This window comes from Amia ocellicauda, chromosome 2 (assembly GCF_036373705.1).
Source record: "Amia ocellicauda isolate fAmiCal2 chromosome 2, fAmiCal2.hap1, whole genome shotgun sequence".
Lineage (NCBI taxonomy): Eukaryota > Metazoa > Chordata > Actinopteri > Amiiformes > Amiidae > Amia > Amia ocellicauda.
Window position 1 is genome coordinate 23,160,860 of NC_089851.1, and position 23,119 is coordinate 23,183,978.

At 36.5% G+C, this 23,119-nt stretch overlaps 1 protein-coding gene across 5 annotated transcripts in view; it reads left to right on the forward strand.

The window, feature by feature from the left end:
• Positions 1 to 4,000: 4,000 nt before the first annotated feature.
• The window catches only part of LOC136767509 (uncharacterized), a 31,512-nt gene continuing 12,393 nt past the window's right edge, over positions 4,001 to 23,119 (forward strand). For 2 of the 5 annotated variants that reach the window (XM_066721336.1, XM_066721327.1), the window contains exons 1-2: positions 4,004 to 4,218; positions 21,640 to 21,728. The gene's annotated coding sequence lies outside the window, so the exon portion shown is untranslated. Of the gene's footprint in view, positions 4,219 to 14,564; positions 14,584 to 21,639; positions 21,729 to 23,119 lie in introns of those variants that run through there. The other 3 variants (XM_066721364.1, XM_066721345.1, XM_066721355.1) reach the window with 3 other exon arrangements.

The following is a 23,119-nucleotide window of genomic DNA, read 5'->3' on the forward strand; positions in this document are numbered from 1 at the left end:
ATTCAGTTCATATATTTTTATAGCATGCTTCATGTGACATGATTGTGTAATAAATACATATCCAATAAAAAATCTAATCAAATTTTGCAGTTTAAAAAGTGAATTTTGTTTAAAAAGAAAACATGTATTTGTATAACCTTAGCAAAAAGTGCAATTAACACTACTTGATGATTTTCTATAGCAGGAGACACCTAGCTACAAGAAAAAAATACTATCAGAAAATAGTTAATTAACCTTAACTGGGGAAAGCTTTGTGATGCCTCTTCGGGAATATGAGTGTAAGCAGCATTTCTGAAAATGTGACCAAGGCAACTCCAACTATGTTTAATACAAGTTAAAGTTCATATAGAAACAATACTCTGCTATAGTTCACTGTTGTCTTGCATCAAGATGGTCAATTATATATATACAGTGGGGGAAAAAAGTATTTGATCCCCTGCTGATTTTGTACGTTTGCCCACTGACAAAGAAATGATCAGTCTATAATTTTAATGGTAGGTGTATTTTAACAGTGAGAGACAGAATAACAACAAAAAAATCCAGAAAAACGCATTTCAAAAAAGTTATAAATTGATTTGCATGTTAATGAGGGAAATAAGTATTTGATCCCCTATCAATCAGCAAGATTTCTGGCTCCCAGGTGTCTTTTATACAGGTAACGAGCTGAGATTAGGAGCACTCTCTTAAAGGGAGAGCTCCTAATCTCAGCTCGTTACCTGTATAAAAGACACCTGTCCACAGAAGCAATCAATCAATCAGATTCCAATCTCTCCACCATGGCGAAGACCAAAGAGCTGTCCAAGGATGTCAGGGACAAGATCGTAGACCTACACAAGGCTGGAATGGGCTACAAGACCATCGCCAAGCAGCTTGGTGAGAAGGTGACAACAGTTGGTGCGATTATTCGCAAATGGAAGAAACACAAAATAACTGTCAGTCTCCCTCGGTCTGGGGCTCCATGCAAGATCTCACCTCGTGGAGTTTCAATGATCATGAGAACGGTGAGGAATCAGCCCAGAACTACACAGGAGGATCTTGTTAATGATCTCAAGGCAGCTGGGACCATAGTCACCAAGAAAACAATTGGTAACACACTACGCCGTGAAGGACTGAAATCCTGCAGCACCCGCAAGGTCCCCCTGCTCAAGAAAGCACATGTACAGGCCTGTCTGAAGTTTGCCAAAGAACATCTGAATGATTCAGAGGAGAACTGGGTGAAAGTGTTGTGGTCAGATGAGACCAAAATCAAGCTCTTTGGCATCAACTCAACTCGCCGTGTTTGGAGGAGGAGGAATGACCCCAAGAACACCATCCCCACCGTCAAACATGGAGGTGGAAACATTATGCTTTGGGGGTGTCTTTCTGCTAAGGGGACAGGACAACTGCACCGCATCAAAGGGACGATGGACGGGGCCATGTACCGTCAAATCTTGGTTGAGAACCTCCTTCCCTCAGCCAGGGCATTGAAAATGGGTCGTGGATGGGTATTCCAGTATGACAATGAGCCAAAACACACAGCCAAGGCAACAAAGGAGTGGCTCAAGAAGCACATTAAGGTCCTGGAGTGGCCTAGGCAGCCTCCAGACCTTAATCCCATAGAAAATCTGTGGAGGGAGCTGAAGGTTCGAGTTGGCAAACGTCAGCCTCGAAACCTTAATGACTTGGAGAGGATCTGCAAAGAGGAGTGGGACAAAATCCCTCCTGAGATGTGTGCAAACCTGGTGGCCAATTACAAGAAACGTCTGACCTCTGTGATTGCCAACAAGGGTTTTGCCACCAAGTACTAAGTCGAAGGGGTCAAATATTTATTTCCCTCATTAACATGCAAATCAATGTATAACTTTTTTGAAATGCGTTTTTCTGGATGTTTTTGTTGTTATTCTGTCTCTCACTGTTAAAATACACCTACCATTAAAATTATAGACTGATCATTTCTTTGTCAGTGGGCAAACGTACAAAATCAGCAGGGGATCAAATACTTTTTTCCCCCACTGTATATATATATATATGTGTGTGTGACTGCGTTCAATATAAATCTTTGTACATCTATTAATAGACATTAGGTTAAACACAATTCTTCATATTTATTTTACTAATTCATTCAAAATGATAGTTGAATCACTTGTCACTACTTTATGGAACATTTATGTTATCATCTTTATCTCTAAAATCTCAGAAGTGCAACAAGAGGGTGAATAGTTTTATTTGAGAGTATCGCCTACTTCATTTGGAAAGAATATGATCCAGTATTATTATTCAAACTGTACTTATTGGACAATTATGTATTTTTAGTTTTTTGAACACTGATTCAGGCTAGTGAAAACTATCAAAATGTAATATTAATAGAACTGAGGTAAGACAGAGGAGTAAACTTTTCACTCCCACTCTGTTGACATCAACCCCATTTTAATCAGCTGGAGTATTTACTGTTTATTCTCAGTGTTTTACCAACTATTTAACTGCTCTTCATCCTGGACCTCCCTACAGGTGTCTTTTATTGATCAGTGTGTGTAAGTATAGCATTCCCCACCTTTAATAAATATTGACTGCAGTACTAGTAAATGGCCACTTGATGTCATTAGACTTCAGAAGTTAAGAACCTTGGCGCCACATGTGGGTGGTGTTGCTTTGACAAGGTATGGACATGTGAAAACAATAACCAGTTTCTTTTAGCTGTAGGAACAGCGGAAGCCAGAGGAAGTCTCAGTTTGTACCAGCTATGATATGAACAGAAAGGTTTCCCACAATTAATTGACCTTAATTAACTAATGTGTTCATGCTTAATGGGTCAATGGGATTTTGGTAGAAGCCAAACCAACTTTGAAGGAACTGGATATTTTACTTGCAGCTGTTAAGGAGGTTACTGTTATTTTTTGTGACATTTATTTTATATTGTCAACTCATGAAACCAGCTGCACAATTTTTTCAGATGAAAGACAACATTTTGTTTTACCTCCATTGCATTGCATTGCAAGTATAATAATGGAAGTACATCATGACCCAAACCACTCCTCATTAAATGCAACAAGTCTGCAGTCTTACCATACACTCCTGTTTTTTGGATCACTTATTTGTTCTCTCCTTTCTGGGGTTCTTTTACAATTTGTCCTGAATCTCCTACACATCAGGTCATTTGGATCCATAATCTTTGTAGCCCTTGGACAATCCATGATCCATGAATCAGGAATAATAATACAATTGACCCCAACAATAGTTTGCCAGTTAGTTAGTGTGGTGAGAGATTTTTTTATTATTTTTTTCCTAAATCATTTTCTTCTAAATATTTGTGTGGCATAAACTCATTCCTACACACCATTTCTCTGTAACACCAAACAACCAGCCAGGTACAGTGCTAATCACAATGCTCACAAGTGCGGATAATACACATTTAAAGATTGATTTTCAGCAATTTACGTTTCAACAATTATAATAGAAATAGCTGTGTTTCAAGCTGAAGTATTAAAACTTGAAATGCAGTGTACTGCTTCTTATTATGGAGCAATGTGTGAGTGCGGGGGTGACCCCCACTTCATGCTGACCTGGTGAACCCCTAGTGAAATAAATGGACTAATGAGAGACGCACTGAAAGCTACCCCTACACGCATTCTTCCACCAAAAAGGGATAATTGGCGACCCTGAACATTTGTCAGGTACAGAATATGTGAAGTCGCTGCAGCAGTATAGCCAGATCGCAGCTGCCAGTATGTTGCGCATAGGATGCGCCATCGGTTTGCTGCATGCCATGATTTGCACAATAAAAGCATTAACCTATGGCAAGCCGTTGTGACATTTAATCCATAATGACTGATATCAAGAATACAATTGCAATTTTGATCTCAACAATTGTATATCAGCAACTTGATATCAGTAATTATGAATGAAATATACATGGTATAGGCATGCCTGAAGGAGTGTTCATTTCGGTCTTCCGACCAGAAGGGGCACTGTCTATTTGACTTATCCGTGTAAAGAGCGGTCGTCCCTCTGCTGCATGTCTATGCTGTGTGCTTTACAGTTACAAAGCGAATGCAAAGTTACACAGTATCGCAATAACTGGCAGCCGCTCCCGCAGGAGGCACCCAGATGCGCTTTCTGCACGGCTGTGAGCGCAAACACACCGCGCAGCGCAGCGCAGAAAGTCAGAGCAGGCGGAGGAGGAATGACTCTCAGATAAGGGCAATGCCAAGTGTCACCTGGAGCATTTCTATTGTTTACACAGTAAGTTTCACCAATACATATGATCTAACTTGATGGGTTGTGCTTTCCACCCTCTCCGAGACATTTAGCAGCTTAATGGGAGTTTTGAGAGGAGGAAAACGTCATTTGATCCGTGTTTTTTTGTTGCCGTACTCCCTCCACCACAAAAAGGGAAGGAGTGAGAGGTGAAAGCAACTTTATACAACTAGAGGATCTATTTAAATAAAGACAAAGAATGAGGCAAATGCGAGTGAAAGGGCAGCTGCAGAAGCGGTTGTGTCCTGTTTTGTGTGCTCAGTGCCAGTGTGCCTCATGCTTGTTATTTTAGAAACCAGCCTGCAGCTCTAACTATTTCTGCAGTCTGATCTGAACCAAGCACTTAACATCATCTACAGTCCTGATCCTGTTCTGCTTTTTTGTGTTGGTGTTGGTGTTGGCCACATGTTTATTGGGTTCCTAGATCACAGTCATTGAGGTGAAACACTGTTGTTGATTTGTATCCTGTGATGAGAAGGCAAATAACTATCCAGCTGTTTTTAAGATGTGTCTGTAGGCTAACTATCAGAAGAGATTTTATCACTGAGATCTGTGATGTCGCCGCACCCACTGCCAGGGGCTGGATTGTGTGAAGTGTGCTTCTTTCAGTCCTGTGTGTCAGGGCTGGATTCAGGACTTTATGGAAATCATTATTAGTTTTCCAGGCACTGAACTGAATGAAACTGTTAATCCCCAGCCATGAAGCTAAGGGCTATACAACTACAAAGACCTATAGAAAGTCTAGTTTTGATTAGAACTTTATGCTTTAAAAAAAACCAAAAACACAAATGTTCAATGTATTTCTCATCTCTCATCTGTGTCACAAATTGAAGAACATCCTAAGATCATGACAGTGCTCCCCTAAATCTGTTTTGGGTCTTCGAGTCGGCATTGCCTTCAGTAATCCCAAAACTTATTAGTAAATGGATCATTGAGAAAGTGGTGAAAAACATAAAGTACAACATGAAGCTGTAAAGAATTAATATTATTTTGCATACAGATGTCACAGACCATAACCTGTGACAGTTAGTAGGGAACTGATATATCACAGCCAGACAAGTACTAGCACAGGTAAATCTGAGAGAGATTTTGGATGAAATCATCACAGACACTAGGACATGTCTTGGATGATTAGCCCAACTCAGCAATGCATTGGGTGGTATTATGGTCTATGGTGTATGTGTACAGAGTGTGGACATTAATGTGAAAATATGTGCCCTTTTTAGGTGGGAATTGCTTTCTAACATGTTGAGGAACAAGAGTGAAACTAGCAACATTTATAGCAACGATAGTGACTTCCGGTGGTAAAGCTAACGTCTGCAAGTGTTGATATTTATTTTTTCATTGGCCTTCCAGGGTTCCTGATTAAAGCGATTCATCATAAAACTTTATTCATAATTCTTATTATCATTATGAAAATATATTGTAATTATTTCTATACATATGTATTGTTTATATTCATTGTTAATGGAATAAGTTAAATGTCTCTCAAGAACAGCATCTCTTTGTTCAGTAGGCTATTAAGTGTGATGCAATAAAAGGAACAACTGACGTATTACAACACATTTTATAGCCTAGTTTTATTGTGTTTTATATTACGGTTTTAATTTTAAGCAGCATATTATATCAACTAAAACCAACCGACAGTAATGTTTGTGTTTTAATACTGCATTGTTTAAACCATTCTAAAACTTGCTCACACCAGATGTTTATCTGTGAGGTCTGTGTGTTTGTTTGTGTAAAGTAAATGTATTTAGATGATGTAGGCTTTTTAATTTGAATTGATAAAATAGCACAGAATTATATGAAATGTTAAGAACAGTAATGTTTACAATAATGTTGTAATAAGAAATATGCAGGGTGCACAATCCTTAGTTTTTTGGGGAATCACATAAATGTATACTCTATAGGCGAGAATGACAGCACTGTTAATATTGCCAACTTCATGGCACTAACTGAAATAACTGTCAGTCGAACATAGGAATTGCGTGTTAAAAGTATTAAGTATAAGATGATTGGAAGTTGACCTTTTTGACCCTAAAAACATACTTTATAACATGTAAACACTCAGTTAGAAAACATTAAAGCATTAATATAATTAGAACTATAGTTAAATAATGAACCCATATCATTAGCAATCTTTCCACTTCTACAGAAACTTCCCTGCCTTTGAATATCCTGGTAAGGAATTCTTCACATTAGTGGCTTTAATTTTGTTCTAATTTAGCAAAATTGTAAAAGTTGTGTATTGCGTCAAGCCCAACTCACTGATGAGTGCACTGGTTTTTACCCCCTTTTCATGCTTATCCGTAATATCCTACTTAAGGCTAATTACTTCCTACTCCTCTTTTCCTCTTGTGAGTTTACTTTAGGGCTCACTATTAAGGCAAAAATAAGTTGGAAAAATAAGTGCAAATGACTGAATGTGCAAGAGAGATGTTTTCCAAAACACAATGGCTGCATCCAAAACCGCATACCACAGTACTAAATAGTGTGTCGAAACAATACGCCACCACTAGTAGTAGGTAAAAATACACAGTATGAATATGCGAAAAGAACCCGGATGACGTACCGTTTCCATTTCAAAAACGAAGTATGGGAGCACTGGACACTTTTCAATCCCATAAGGCCATATGGAAAAAGGGGGCATGCCTGATGTGATCATTTTAGGTCTGAGAAATTGGGGGACAACTCCATTTTCAGTTGTAAGTAGCAAAATCTGTACAGATAGGCTAGCTATGTTAAGTGATTAATTTGAGTGTAAATAAGTAGTCATCAGAATTGTTTTATTTACTGCGGTGTCTTTTGTTTACAGGAAGTCGTCATTAAACCGGAATGGGAAAGTTCAGCATGGTCAGATTTGATTAGACTACATAATTAGTGCTTCCAAATGTGTGCGTTCTGTTAATCTACAAGTATAAAGTACATACTTCGGCAGTACGTTATCCAGTGTAACTGTAGTATGCGGTTTTGGATGCAGCCAATGTGAACAAAGCCAGTCCAGGTCTAAACGTTCAACGTAAATAGGCCTCACTGATTGGCTTAGGCATACACTGTCCACTTAGGAGTACTCAGATTGGCCGAACTTGGCCCCCGTGTCAATTTATCATTAATCAAAGTGGGAGGGGAAACATTAACCACAAATTATTAACGATGTCACTGTTAACTGAGGGACTACTGTAAACCATCTGATGCTTTTAGTTGTCTTGATTCAAACTGAATTATGCTTAAAAGCTGTTATTGTGTAAATGTTTGTGATTTTGTATTAAATCCATCATATTGAAGTACATTTTGAGGGAAAAAGAGGCCCATACATGATTTACTTTCCCTCATAAATACTAAAATTATTTTAATGGGAAAGTGATGTATCATGTGACACTCGTTTCACTGATATGGTGCTAAGATAACTAAACCGAAAAATGTTGTGTGCTCGGTTTTAGAATTGGTTCCATGAGCTCTCTGATACAATCACCCGTAATGATGTAAAAATGCCAAAATCATTACGTAAATTCAAAGTGCTTCGGCCAGATGTATCAAATCGGAAAGATCTGTTTGGAAATACAGTACTTTTAGATTTTAAATAAACATTCTAAAAAGACTATCCATTAACCTTAGAGTAAAAAACAGCCTCTTGATTCTTCAGAGTACAGCATATATTGGTTTAAACAATTACAGTACTGCATCTTTATAATCATTTAAAATCTGTCATAAAACTGGCAGTTAATGCAATTTCTGTTGCCATGAAGAAGCTGATTTTGTTTTTCTCATACATACTTGTTGATTCAAAGATAACCCCAAAGCTGTAATGCCTCATGTTTTCAAACAAGCCAGCTGTGAACATGGGTTTCAGGAAAGAAAAGGGGTGAATCATAAGAGATTGAATCATTTTATGACAAGCTCTGCTGCACAGTGAACACTAGCCTGAGGTCTTGTCAACATATCAGCAAAGGTGAACCTGCATCAACAAGCCATATAAAAGCAACACATTCAAAACTGGGTGGGAGAAAAAAAATACATCTATGAAATGAAGACCAATTATATCCACCCACCCACCATGTACACGCACACGCACACGCACACGCACACACACTCACTGTTAAAGCTGAGTCTTTATCTTTACTGATATTTAAGTATTTACTCACCCTGGCAACATGTAACCTGCATACAGTAAGGTAATGGAACGAAGTAGCCAGATGTTCTTCGGTTGTAGTTTTTCGTTCTGTAGAATTAAAGTTGGTCAAAGTCCATTTCAATAATAGTGTCCATGTATTTAAATTCATGCTTGATTTAAAGGTTACAAAAATAAAAACACTACTAGTTTCTCTTACTCTAGTAAATTAAAAAGTTTGTCTGCAGTAGATGAATTGGAGTCTTTATATTATAAGAAACCATTCATTATCAGGTGGCATTGTATTCCTTATTTTTGCAGTTAATGAACGTTAAGGGTTTGTTTCCATGGATACTATTGTTTTGTAGTCCACTGCTTTTGAAAGCAATAAAAAAGCTGTGTAAGCTTCTGGTAAATGTATTTATTTTTTTAATGCAACAGTGGCTTTTATGTATAGCTAACTTTACATTTCACTTAAGAATGAGCTCTGCATTAGTAGGGATTTACAAAATAAACATTTTTCTTAGGACAGTGATTTTCAATCCTGGTCCTGGAGAAACATCTACCCTGCTGGTTTTTGTTCCAACCGAACTCTCAATTACTTAAATGAACCCTTAATTGAAGTAATAATTTCCTAAATCAAAGCCTTTTAATTATTTTAAACAGTAGGGGTTTTAAGTTAAGTATAAAATTGTATAAGGAATTTATTTTATAAATGTATCAGTTACACAATTTAAATATGAAAATGTATGAAATTACTTAAAGTAAGGGTTCAATTAAGTAATTGAGGGCTCAATTCGAACATAAGCCAGCAGGATAAGTATTCCTCCAGGACCAGGATTGAGAATCACTGGATTAGTCTATCCATGCATAGACATCATGCATTGTAGACACTGTTTAGAAACTGTAAATTGCTGGTAAGTTATTAATTTTTATAATTTTATATTTTGCTTGACAAGCACATTACTTACATTGTTTTTCATAATGATATGTTTTGAATTCTAGTAGCCTATTGCTTGTTATTGTACCAGATTTTGTTTTTTGTAAATTGGATTTAAACAACAAACCAACAATTAGATATGGGTTTCAGACATAGGTAAACAGTCCCAAAGGATGTCTTTTTATGCAGTGAGAGAAATATCTAGATCTAGGCCTATACAGATATTTTTTTATCCATCATTTTATAGATTATACATTTTAAATTCCAATAACGGTCTATCACTTTAAGGCTCTTTAAAATGTATTGATGAATCAGAAATGCATATGCATATATATATATATATATATATATATATATATTATATAATACTAATTTAACTTCACATCTGATGTACATTTACTTGAAGAGCCTGTCACAAGTACAATTTGAAATGACTCAAACTGCTGTGCAGTGGGAGTCTTAAATTCCCTGCTTGCATTCCAAATGTACAAACCCTCATCAAATATTACAGGATATGCATTTTCTAGGCTGATACTTTGCAGATGAGTTTAGACTCTTACTCATGCTTAACTTTTCAAAGTTGTTGCAAGATAATGATTATGAAACCTAAATTGTGAAATGTAGTGATGGAGAGAACTCTCAATAGATGGTGAAAAGGATGGTTGCTATACACACACAGTATTCAAATCCAGAAGTTCATCAATAAATAATACAAATCCCCTGTATTTAGCACTTATATAATGAGTGTAGTGGCTTAAGAGGGTGAAATAAGAAAATGCATTCACCATTAAATCGAAGTACATCACCTGTCACCTCTGAAAGATTTACAGCTAACATTTTAAAGATGCTTCTTGAATACATTATTTTGGAAAGCTATGTGGAACAGATAGACCTTTAATGCATGTCACACATTTGATATTACAGTCATGAAAAAAAACAGACAAGAAAATAAGCAAGCAATAATGGAAAGTTAGACCCATTGCTTAGAAATAGGCCTACATGTTTATTACCTGGTAACTTGCATGTCATTACAATCAAGCCAAAAAAGCAGCAAATACTTAGCTATTTTAAAATGCCTCAATGCATCTTATATATGTATAGAGAGTCTGGAAGTACCAACACAAACTAGGCTCAATTCATTTTTAATATGTCCCACATTAAAACAGAACAGTGTACAAAGGTTAAACTTTAGTTCTGTTGCACTGCAGACTGACTGTCTTAATGAATTTCAGTTAGTTATATACATGCAGCACTTGGCATTGACCCTATAAAGCTGAATTGTTTTGAAGACAAAGAATTATGCACCCTTTGTGAGATTCGTGCCTGTCTATTTTGATAAATGATAATTCCTTGGTAATGCCACCCATTTGTACTTTTTAGTAAATGTTCACATGTAGGCCTATTGGTCAAAAAAGAAACAATCATTTTAGACTTATGAGAACATTGAGGTAATGGAGGTTGCAACTTCAAGTCCATGTATGGTTTCTGAAGAGCTTTCGGGTGATTTAAGTCTCATTCTTACTGTAGCATGTAGTCTGAGAAGACTAGTATGATGTGCAGTTCAGTTAACAGACAGCAGTTCTTCAGTGTATGGTAAACTCATTAGTCTGTTCTGGTCCTGTTTAGTGTAGGAGAAACAATGGAAACAGATTTGTTTTCACAGTAAACAAGAAGGTGTTGAATGTCTTTCCATATGTTTTAACAATGTTAATATTAACTTGAGTATATTTCCTGTGTGCCAATGAAAACGAATGGTTTGAATTCTAGTATTGCAGCAATTGCTCTAGAAACATGGATGTATTAAAAGGTTTTGTCTAGATATTTGTGTGCCTTCCCCCAAAAGGGAGAAATAAACAAGCCAAAAACCAAACAAAACAAGGTTTGGAATTGCACTTTGGATTATTATTTCAGCACAAAACACTCAACATTCTCCAAAAGTCCTGAGTGTCAGTAGAGTATTGTCTAATATCTTACCTGCTCTCGAAAAAGCAGCTGCTACTGGATGCATGGTTGCACTCCTCAGTTTGGTATATTGTCCGACTGCTACAGTGCAAGACTAATGATTACAAGGAATGCTTCAGATCATTGAGTTGATGCATTCTTGTGGATTTTCCCACTCTACTGTCTAGCTCCCAAAAAACTGCTGGATTATGGCTTGATTTTGTGTTTTTCTCCCCCAATGTGTTAAATATTCTTAAGATGGACAGACTACTTCAACCTAAGCATACCTTCAACTCCTAGGATGTTATCTACCAGGCATTCTTGCTGAGGGGCAGATGTTACAATGTATTATAATTTAATTTTGACACATAGGCCTAGCTGTTGTAAACAATACAGCAGTTGCACTTATGAATGATTCCCTCCATCAGGAATCCATCTTTCCTTCAATTCAGAACACATCTGACACATTTTCTCAGCATGAGCATCACTTTTTTTTATGCACCAAATATAATGCACTTGTGCATGTCCAAAATCATTAGACTGCATAACATGGACCTAATTGACCCGGGAGTTATTCAGTCTTTTCATGTTGCTATTTCAGTGGAGGGTTCCATAGCAGACATCTGCCACCAGATCTGGACACCAGATGTTATATCCCAATGATAGAGTTTCTTGAGGATCTCTGACAGTTTCCCATTGGTTTAAGTCTCTGAAACCACTTTTGTGACTGTATGTTTCCTTCTGCTTCTCGAGAGGATAGTCATGTTTCCACTGGACTTGAACATCTTTTACCCTACAGCTGAATTTTTGATATGTATTCCCTCATAGATATTTTAATGGTTATCCCCAGAAATGTGGAGCCGACAACTCCATACAAATCTCGATTGCTTCTTTGCATGGCACACTGCTTTTATTTACCATTGATCAATTTTAATCAACTTTTGCAAAACCACCAGATAAACACAATGTAGTGCATTGTTATGCTAACCATATATCATATACATTTTCAAAACATTTAGGCCTATATATGACATTGATAGTAACTTTTCTTCACATTTTCATGCATTTCTTGAAAAAGACAGCTGCATATTCTTTGGTAGTTGTGGACACACGTTAATAAGGTTTTGAATGTTTCTTAACTATATATACATTCACACATGCACACACAGACAATTGATTGAATACAACTATGAACTTGATGTAGACTAAAGTCATGTTCAACAACTTGGTTAAAACTAAGGAAACTGAAGTAGATCAAAAGATTCTTGAAGTCAAAAGTGATCTCCATGGAATAGCAAATCAATGCAGATTTTATGGAAGAAATCAATGGAATGGAGTGCATTTGGAAGGAAAGGAAATTACCCATTTGCTTGATGAGAAAGTATTTGATCAATGCATAATACCAGTGGTCTGAGGTCAGTAAATGCAATAATGATACAGAAACTGGAAACAACATAAAGAAGCATGAAAAGATGCAAGCAGAACAGACCAAAGATGGACAATGGAAGCTAAAGAATGGATCCCAAGAGAGTAAAAAAGACCTAGAAGACGACCGCATAAAAGATGGGAAGATAAAATAATATGATTTGCAAGTGTGACATGGAAAAGAGATGCTGTAAATTGAAACAAGTGGAAACATCTTGGTGAGGCCTTCATCCAGCTGTGGATCGATCTGCATATATATATATATATATATATATATATATATATATAATATACACACCGATCAGCCATAACATTATGACCACCTGCCTAATATTGGGCAGGTCCCCCAAAACAGCCCTGACCCATCGAGGCATGGACTCCACTAGACCTCTGAAGGTGTGCTGTGGTATCTGGCACCAAGACATTAGCAGCAGATCCTTTAAGTCCTGTAAGTTGCAAGGTGGGGCCTCCATGGATCGGACTTGTTTGTCCAGCACATCCCGCAGATGCTTGATTGGATTGAGCTACAGTAGCTCGTCTGTTGGATCGGACCACACGGGCCAGCCTTCGCTCCCCACGTGCATCAATGAGCCTTGGCCGCCCATGACCCTGTCGCCGGTTCACTGCTTTTCCTTCCTTGGACCACTTTTGATAGGTACTGACCACTGCAGACCGGGAACACCCCACAAGAGCTGCAGTTTTGGAGATGCTCTGACCCAGTCGTCTAGCCATCACAATTTGGCCCTTGTCAAAGTCGCTCAGATCCTTACGCTGCCCATTTCTCCTGCTTCTAACACATCAACTTTGAGGACAAAATGTTCACTTGCTGCCTAATATATCCCACCCACTGACAGGTGCCATGATAACGAGATTATCAGTGTTATTCACTTCACCTGTCAGTGGTCATAATGTTATGGCTGATCTGTGTGTATATATATTACAATGCCTCAAGGGAAAATAAAACTGTTATACAGATACACATCCTGTAGAAACACATTGAACAAATCAGATCAGATCTTTATTATTTGGTTACCTCTTATAGCAGAGGTTGTCAATTATTTTTTTCAGGGTCCAAATTTCTTGGTCAAGGTTCAGACTCCAGAGGGGGGGGGGGGAAAAATTCACACCTCCAAATGCCCCTTTCCAACACACACACACAATTCTGTGACTTAGTAATATACCCCGTTGCTTATATTTAGTACATTCATTTGACAAAGTACAAAAATAAAATGTTTAAATAAATGTAAATATCAGTATGAAAGCGCTTTCGGACCACATTTAAATGTTTTAATTTGTTAAAGATACAGTGCATCCAGAAAGTATTCACAGCGCTTCACTTTTTCCACATTTTGTTATGTTACAGCCTTATTCCAAAATTGATTAAATTCATTATTTTCCTCAAAATTCTACAAACAATACCCCATAATGACAAAGTGAAAGAAGTTTGTTGGAAATCTTTGCAAATTTATTAAAAATAAAAAACAGGAGGGGGAGCTTGTGGCCTGAATGCACAAGTAATGTTGTGCCAGTTGGCTTACTCTGGGGAAGTTCTTTTGATTGACTCAAATCCTCTGGATTGGTGGAAAGTCTTTGTCAGCATCTGACAGAAGGTAGTTGCCGAGCTCCCTCTCAACTACCTGCTGTGCACTCAAGCCTTCTGTGTTGGTAGTGGTGGGCCTGTTTGAAAAAAAGCTAGCCAGAGACTGCTTTATTTTCTTGGCTGGTGGCACTGCTGCAGAAGCGTCTCCCATGGCTTCTTCTCTGGACTGCTCTTCCCTTACCACAACAGCTCTCTCTCCCTTCAGCATCTCCAACACAGCTCTCTCTTTGATGTATTCTCTCTTCTCCTCCTGAGTGTACTGAAGCTTGAATCTTGGGTCAACGAGGCATGCCATGTCAAGTAGATCATCCATGGCTGGGTCATCATACTTTTGAGGTATCCCATCACTGTTGTCTTTATGGTCCTGGTGAGCTTTGGGTCATCCTCTGCTTCCTTCAAGATAGAGGTGTTGAAGAGATGCATCACTGGTTTTAGGAATGACACACTGACATTGGACTCACCGGACAAGGCATTAGTGAATTCGAGGAGTGGGCTTAGAGCTGCATCTATATACTCTAAAACATCCACCTCTTGCCAGGTAGGAACCAGCGACCTGGTCTTCTTGTCCTTTGAGAGGACCTCCGTGATGGCCCTTTTCTGCTCCAGAACCTGTTTCACCATTTGTTAACGAGAGCCCCATCTTGTTGGTGTTTCACTGATGAACTTGTGCTTTGGCAAGTGATACTCCTCCTGAGCAGCTGCAAGTCCCCGTTTCTTCTTCCAGGAGTAGGAAAAGGCAGCCACCACCCTTTTACAGACCCCAACTGCTCTGTCCACTCGCTTGTCTTGGTTAACTTTCTCTGTAGACAGAGAAAAATATTGCAATATATAGTTCTCATTTGTATTTTAAATACAATTTTCCGTTTATTTATATTATTGCTACAGCAAAATCACAATTCTCCTGCTTACATTGTTTTTTTAATTATTTCACACCTGATTTGGTGATTTTGGTAAACATAACATTTCACTAACATTTATATTAACTGTGTATAACTTGCCAATAGCAGAGTTCAGTCGGTGCCCAAAGCATGGGTGTCCAAAGCAAAACTTTTCTCTAAACTTTTCCGCATTGGTTAGGTTATTTCAATTGCACATTATTCCTTCATTTCTTATGCTATTTTCACCCAACAACTTCTACAAATTTTATTTTAGTGGTATTTCAACATTACATTTTCATCTAAAAATATCCCTCACACTTTAATGGAAGAAAATGTCAATTTAATGAAACGCATTTTTGTTTTTGTGAAAAAAAAATTGGTAGTAGTGTAATATAGTTTGTCTGATCATGATCAACTATGCAGAAAATTATAGTACAGTTTGTCTATTTTCATTTGATAGGCGTCACATACCTGTATTCCTTATAATGTCCATATTAAAAATGTAATATAAAAAAATATAAAAACTTAGTCTAAGAAGTTTAAAACAAGCGAGTTAAAAGCCAAACGAAATCAGAATAAAATGCATGAACTTCTTGTTGTTTTGTGATAATCAGTTGTTATTGAGCATATCAGGTGGCACAACTAGTCATGGTCAGGCGGTGCAACCAGCAAATTTATATTTTAAAACATCAATTTTCTTTCTCCCTATGGGAAATTGGATGCTTAAAAACATAAACAAGTGTCAATTTCTAAGAAGTGCCCCCAAAATAAAGAATTTAAAGGGAAATTGAGTATGTCTTAGGTATTTTAGACAGTTCAATGATTCATATGTACTTGTATTCAGTTGTGGGAAATGCATTAAAAGTATATATTTTTGTATTAATATACGGTTGCGCCATCTGACATTTCTTGGGTGGTAAAATCAGGAATCTTATAAAAAATAATAATAATAATAATAAATGCCTTCTTAAAAGCTATAAAACAAACAAGAATACACGGAATGCATTCTTGTGAACATAAAAGTATTTTACATTCATTTTGCTGTGCGTTTTTTTTTTTTTCCTCCCATTTTGAAAACCTTATTTGTCATTGACCCACATACCTATTTAACTAGTCATTGCCTATATATTATTGTCACAAACTGTGAAATCGGAGTTAAATGTCAATTATATCCTGAGAAAATGCTGATTGTTTCAGTTTTCTCTGTTTTATAAATAAATGTCTCATTCTGCAGTGGCAATAGAAAGTCTACACCCCCTTGACTGTTTTTCACATTCTGTTGAGTCAGTACCTCAGAGTTTCATGCATTTAAATGAGGATTTGTTTTCCGCTTATCTACACTTCGTACTCCTGTAGGTCTAGTAAAGCTGCCATTGGCCTTTTGCTAGCCTCTCTCTTCAGTCTCCTCCTTGCTCGGTCCTCCAGTTTGGAGGGACGGCCTGATCTAGGCAGGGTCTTGATGGTGCCATACACCTTACACTTAACTAAGGTCCAAAGGATATTCAAGGCCTTTGATATTTTCTTTTATACCCTTCCCCTGATCTGTACCTTTCAACAACTTTGTCCCAGAGTTATTTTGAATGCTCCTAGGTGCTCATGGTTGAGTCTTTGAAATTCACCTACAGAACCTACACTTAACTTGGTGTGATTTTGAAGGCACCTGAGATAATTTAGGATTGCTATTACAATGTGGATGGACACTTATCCCACCAAGCTATTTTAGTTTTTTTTTTTTATTTGTAATTCATTTTCTACACATTTCTAGAATAGATTTTTTTTCACTTGGAAGTTGGGAGTATGATTAGTATAAATGGAAGAAAAACAAAACAATGATTTGTATGCATTTTAATTCCAGCCTCTAAGGCAACAAAAGGTGAACATTTTGAAAGGGGGTGAAGACTTTCTATAGGCACTGTATTTATGTACTGTGCTGAATATGTGGTAACAGCTGATCTCTGACATCTGTATCAGACATTTATGTTCTTCAAAGAGCTTCACGTCTTTCAATTCAAATGTTATTTCATTATTTTTGCAATGTGTTTTTCTTAAATTACCCCCATTCAAGTTCAGTAGGATTTAAATCAGTATGTTACAGACAAAATAGAAGACTGGCGAGCCCTGCACTATATGTTCTTTTGTATGTGGATTTGATACAATTCTGGAGTTATTTAAATGTTACACATTTTAAAATCTCTGCTGTAAGCAATTCCTGTCGACATGAAATGTTATTACGCAGGAAAGACCTCTGTAATGTCACCATTTCTGTTTGTAGATCAGGTCTGGTTTTATCAACTTGTTGATACAATCAGTAGCACAAAAACACCCTGGATATAATTACATGTGTCCAAAACCCCAGATATTAAATTAGCTCACGCCTGAGATGATGACAGCGTTTGCCTGAAAATAAACACATATTGCTGTGCATTGCAGCAGATGTGCTTTCAATGTGACATAGTTTTGATTTTTATTACACTCAGGTACTATTATTTCTCAATGGTCTTTCTTTCTGTTTAAAATGATGTGCCTATCCAGCATTTTCTAAGGTTTATCTTCAAGAGTTTGTATTTATCTGTGATGAAGTATTATTTAAATAACTGGGGTGATGCCAAGGTATTGCACATTATAGTATTTGTCTGTCAAGCTCGTCTGTCATAATCAAGGCTTTTAAAATCATATCTGTAGTTAAATTGGTGTTCAAAACAGAATACATAAATCAAGTGTACAGATTGCTACTACAAAAACACTAGTCGCAATGATCACATGAAATTAGTCAAAATAGATGGTTGCTTTTCTCTTTTTTTTTATTTTAACACACATTAACTAATCCCAGCTAATTATTTAGGGAAATGTAAATAGAATTTACCTTTATAACATAATGCATAAAGTTGAATAAATGTATTTGATGTCACTGCAACCCCAGACAAATTTGGGAATTTCCAAGAAAACCTCCTGACCTATGCGTGGGCTCTTATCAGACAGGAAATGAGAATCTGCAGTGCCTGATAACTGGTAATTACACATTAATATTCATTTCGATTTCCACTAACACAGAGACTTAAAATGGTATGTACTCAGGGGCAGCGCTAGACCCAATTTAGGGAGGCTTCAGCTCACCTGTATTTTCTCTCAGGCCCCCTAAAAATAATACAACAAAAGAATCCAGGAATGAAGAAGTAACTCCACCGTCACCCACCGTTCTTGGACACCTTTTCAAAGCCCCCCTAAATCTGGAAGTCTAGAAACACGCCTGTATGGACTTCATTTTTTGAGATATAATTTATAACATTGAGGCCATAAATAAAATCAGGATTAAATCAATACAGTGTACAAACCTTCAAGTTAAGTTTGAATTACTGTAGTGGTGTTTTACTTGTTTTTTGCTTTATGATGTGTGAACTTTAAAAACCATTGCCAAATCTAGTAACAGTTAAAATTGCTCTTCGCTTTCTGTACACAGACCGAAACAAAATACACCTTCCTTAACTTTATTTATTTTTTCCACATTTATGTATTGTTGTCATAAAAATGCCTTTAACCTTTAAATTTTGCTTGGCACATTAACTAGACCTTTTCCAGCGCATGTCATAACTAAGCCAATATACCACAATTAATGGTAGGTGCAGGATGTCAGTCAGACAGAGAGAGAGTATTGTGAACTACACTAAACCACAGTGTATGTGAGTTACATTACTCACATAATTCACACGCAACAAAAAATAATTCAAATGCAGGAGAAATGTAAATGTTGCTTTGATAATGTTGGGAAGTTATTTATTAACTTTTAGTAAGTGTTTCTACTAGAATATTTGCCATGTAACTAATGTATTTTCTATAAACTTTCAGTTGTGTCAGTCGCCTGTGCAAACTCCTTCCTGTTTCATTGATCAGCCATTTCAGATGCAGTCTCTTGGTGGATGTCTGGATGTTAAATGGAAGGAATTGTAAAATGAAAACGTTTTAGTATTTAGTGCTTGGCCTAATTAAAAATGGCTATAATTTTATCTCATCAGTCAGTTGTTTACATCGCAAAAAACTTTCATTGCATAGGTCTTAAACATATGAATCAAATATAGGCCCTTTACTGTTTTGTTTTGTTTTTGTTTTTTTCCTTATGCTGTTTATTATAAATTGATCAAATGTGTGTTCACCAAGGCACTGCACATTTCATGCTACTTATCATCTTCTTTGGCAGGATATTCGATATTTAAGTCACGTCTACACAGATGCAGAGATAAGGTGAAAAATAAACAAGGTTCCTCTTGATAATTTGAAATGCCCTTTTGTTCCAGGATTTTTTACATACTTGAAAATCCTTTGTGACTGAATGAGAGAATTTACTTTTTATGATTTTATAGGTTTTCCTTTTCCAATGAGGTTTTTAAAGCATGCTAAGCAGAGTTGTAGAAAATCTTTAAGGGCAGTTTACCTTTTATAAGCGGATACATAAGTCATATCATAGTGTGTGATAGTTCTGTTGGTGTGTCGTTCTACAACAGCTCAACCAGAAAAGGGGCGTTTTCTTGTCCGACCATCTCCGATTTTACTAGAATTTTTTTTTTTTAAATACCAGGTTTTTTTTTATCACCCACTGAATACTAAAATGCTAATCTTTTTTTGTCTTACTAAGAACATTATCTTTAAGCTAGGACCTCATTTGTTATGTGTATTATATTTGTTATTCTCAAATTAATAATCAAGGATAGAAAGCAAACCGAGCAGCAATCTGAGTCATATCTACAGTATATCCACAGTAATTTTGCATCCCATGTGGCCATCTTTAAAAGCCTGGCAGGATATGGCTAAATTTGCTAAATATGTTACATTGTTGATACTTGACTGAAGCAATTCTATTATCTTTCAAAAAGAGAGAAACTCAAATGTAGCCTTACAAACTCATTTTCTTTATTTATATAATCTTTCATGTGGAATAATACTGTAGAGAGCACTCTCAATGTAAAAGTGAATGTTTCAAATGGGATTTTATTTGACCACATGACAACATTCAAACTTTATGCTTATTGAAGCAGCTAATTTTGTTTGATTTCTTCGGTTACAGTCATTGGATATGTAAGACTTATGTATGATGTCCATAAGGCACTGACTATGTTCCACAGTCTTTCAGACCTCCCTACATCTCTAGGGTTAATTATTATTATTATTATTATTATTATTATTATTATTATTTAATTATTGTTAATGTGACTAGCTTGTGATTCTTTGATACATTTTTTATTTATTTATGTGTAATTATTCAATCAATTAACAATTGGGAAGCAGCATCTTTACTATTTAAACATGCTTAGGGGAGGCCTAAGGGTGGTGACCAGTGGGGCCATCATCACATTTGACCAGTATACACTTTTATCTGCTGCTGCTTGCTGCAGGTGGTATGGGATGTTACAGAGCATTTAATGCTTATTGATCTAGGTCTGGGAGGAGATCCCCCAGGACACCATCCGCTGTCTCATCAGGAGCATGCCCAGACGTTGTCGGGAGTGCATACAGGCACGTGGGGGCCATACACACTACTGAGTCACATTATGAGTTGCTGTGATGAAATTCACGCAAGTTGGAACAGCCTGTGATTTCAATTGTTTACTTTGATTTTCGGTGTGAGTTGAAGCCCTCAATCGGTTGATGATTTTGGTTTCCATTGACCGTTGTTACATCATTTTGTTCTCAACGAATTACACAATGACCAGTAAAGATTTTGATCTTTAATATATTTCGTTCATTGAGATCTGATGTGCGATTTAATTGTACACTTAATTTTTTTGAGCGGTGTATTTTGGCCATACTGTGATACATTGATCTTTTACTTATTACTATATTTCTTATCAGTTACTTATAGTTCCACTGAGCTGCTTGAGAAATTCATTTTTTAAGCACACTTCTTGTCAGTGTCTACATTATATGAAAAGTGAAGGTCATACAGAAATGTACAAAAAATGTTTTTCCAAATGTACAACATCAGCTACTACTCATTATATTTATATATAAAAAAAAATAATAACCCCACTATGCATGCTTAATAAAAAACACAGAATACCTATATGCATACAGTCTAAGAATTTATAAATGGATGAAGAAGTGCAATAAATAAATCTGTAATTTGTTCTTAGGAATAGGCTACAGCGAACTGATACAATACAATAGGCAACGTTGAATCTAAAAATGTTACAATGTAGTCTTAATGTTCCCAATTCTACTTTCGTGATTTTCTGCTCTAGTAACTATTCTATGAATTTAGGAAATTCCAAGATGTCTTATCAGTAGAGGAAATAAAACATTACTTTTTAAATATTATCACATGAAAATATGTTAACCCTTTGATATACTGTACTGAGGTCTAAATGTAACTAGATGTCTACATTTGTCTAATTTGGCTACCAAACTTTAACATGAAGTAAGCTATCTTTGTCTAGCTGACCCCAAGTCAAGAATATATTAATATATATTATAAGTCAATCTGTAGTGTCAGGTACTTAGTAATGTTGCTGTTATTGCTTTATAGGGTGAAGGCACAAAAACCATCCTGGAGAATACTAACAACTTGTACAGTTAAAGCAGTACACACACAGTAGATGTGAACCAACAGTTAAGGTAAATAGGCATTCTCTTTTTATACCTAAACTTTTTTTTCTTACTGTATTGTTGTATCAGATAAGTGAGAACTTAAGTTATGTTTTTTTAATAAATTAGCCATGTAAGGTAAACATTTGTGACTGCTGTTTTAAGTGTCTGTTAGAAAATAGTTATTTAAAATCATTCCTCATGGTTGTATATATGATTTACATCACTTCATGTAACCAATAGAAAAGGTTAAGATTTAATTTATTCTTATTAAAATTAAATGTAAAAACATGTGCTGCATCATTCTGAAAAGTCTTAAGATTTATTTATGCACTTACATTTTAAGTATATTTTGTAATCGTCTACTTGGTCCCCAGAAGGCATCTTTGTTAAGTAGTTACTGGAAGCCTTCGCATTATAGATAAATAAAACACAGAAAAGACCTAAGAGTATCTTGTGGTCCCAGGTTCCTACCCCGTTTCCATTAGCCACATTTAGCTGCACCTCAGCGTGGCCGTGCTGTTTCCACTAGGGCTCAGCTGCACCTCTGCTGTGCCTGGACAGGAAAAACTGTTTGAGTAAGTTATGGATCCCAGAGTGTTGTAGCCGTATTTATATACACATGTATTAATTTTGCTTAAGAAACTGGCTGTGACTGTCATACTGTATATTTCATGATATAGATGTGTAGTGGCTACAGGACAGATTTAAACCCAGCGCACTGTATTTAATAATGCAACACAATTCATTCTCCCACAGAAAATAATAAGGGAGAATATCTAGGATACTTAAATTAATCTATATTGTCAGTTAATCGGATCATGATACAAGGAGTAGAAACACGGTTATTTACGATGCGCTGGTAAACAAAATAAACTAGATGAAATGTATTTTATATATTGTTTCAGTGTGTCCCGGTTTGTACTTTTGAATATCTGGTATAACTTATACTATAAGACTGTTAGATATCATAAAAACGTTTCAGCCCAAAGTGTATTGCACTGTAATGTTAGCGGTATTTCAGTCTCCAGTTTAAAACACTAAATCCCAGAGTGCTGAGTGTCCCAGACTGGTTTTGACCTTTCGTGTCTCAGTCGCTTCCTAGGGCAGCTGCACCTCAGGACAATGAGTGGAAACGCTGCTGGGCATAGTGTAGGTGCACAATTACAGCACGGCCACGCTGAGGGGCACCTGAACATGGCTAGTGGAAATGGGGTATCCTTTTCATTTAGCTTTACATGATACCACTATATGAATAATGTAATCATCAACCACTACAGAACAGTAGGATTGCCCAGCTGACAGGACAGAATCAATAATACGTGTTTTTATTAGTTTTATTTTAATCGAGATGAACATGATAAAATGTATTATAAATAAATTTAAAACTGTTAATTATTGTGTACGTATGGACTCTAAAT